The following is a 609-nucleotide window of genomic DNA, read 5'->3' as shown; positions in this document are numbered from 1 at the left end:
GCCCGGCGCGGTGTGCGCCTCGGAACCGGTTCGGCCCGGCCCGGCCCGGCCCGGCCCAGCCGTGTTGATGTTGTGAAGCAGGCTCAGGGGGAAGGGATTTGTCTCGGCCGCTCACCCCCCGGCTCTACATGTTCGCTGCACTGAGGAGGAGACGGAAGAGGAGCCAGCCCCCCTCCCGGCCCGGATTATTGTTGTTATATTATCTCCCCTCCTCCTCCTGCTCCGCGGCGGCGGCGGCCCAGCAGCGGCGGCGTCTCCTCTGAGGAGGGAGGGGGGCGGATTTCTCTCCCCCTCTCTCGGATTCTTGTTGGATTCAGACGCCGATTTGCTCAGGTAATCTACCCCTCCTTGTCTCCCCTTCCCCTCCCTGCGCTCTCCAGCAGCGGCCCGGGCCTCCCAGACCTGGCGGCCCGGCGCTGCCGGGAGCAGGGGGGATTCGCTCTTCTCCGGGAAGCGGCGAGTAAGTGGCGAGCGGAGGGGTTTATTTCGCCTTCCCCCGCTCCTGCTGCCCCGGGGTGGGCAGCGGAGATCGGCTTGTCCCGGGCTGCCGGGAGGCGCAGGCCCGGTGGAGGGCGCAGGCCCGCCGGCCAGCGCCTTCACTCCAGCTAG

The 609-nt window shown here is 69.5% G+C and overlaps 1 protein-coding gene across 5 annotated transcripts in view; it reads left to right on the top strand.

Moving 5' to 3' along the window:
- Window positions 1-13: 13 nt before the first annotated feature.
- Window positions 14-609, top strand: part of NIPBL (NIPBL, cohesin loading factor) — a 283,352-nt gene continuing 282,756 nt past the window's right edge. For 3 of the 5 annotated variants that reach the window (XM_019517953.1, XM_019517951.1, XM_019517950.1), the window contains exon 1: window positions 15-333. The gene's annotated coding sequence lies outside the window, so the exon portion shown is untranslated. Of the gene's footprint in view, window positions 334-609 lie in introns of all 5 variants that reach the window. The other 2 variants (XM_019517952.1, XM_019517954.1) reach the window with 2 other exon arrangements.

This window comes from Gavialis gangeticus, unplaced genomic scaffold, assembly GCF_001723915.1.
Source record: "Gavialis gangeticus isolate Ggan-Ray unplaced genomic scaffold, GavGan_comp1, whole genome shotgun sequence".
Taxonomy (NCBI): Eukaryota; Metazoa; Chordata; order Crocodylia; family Gavialidae; genus Gavialis; species Gavialis gangeticus.
The sequence above is the reverse complement of the archived record's forward strand: the minus strand, read 5'-3'. Positions and strand labels throughout refer to the sequence as shown.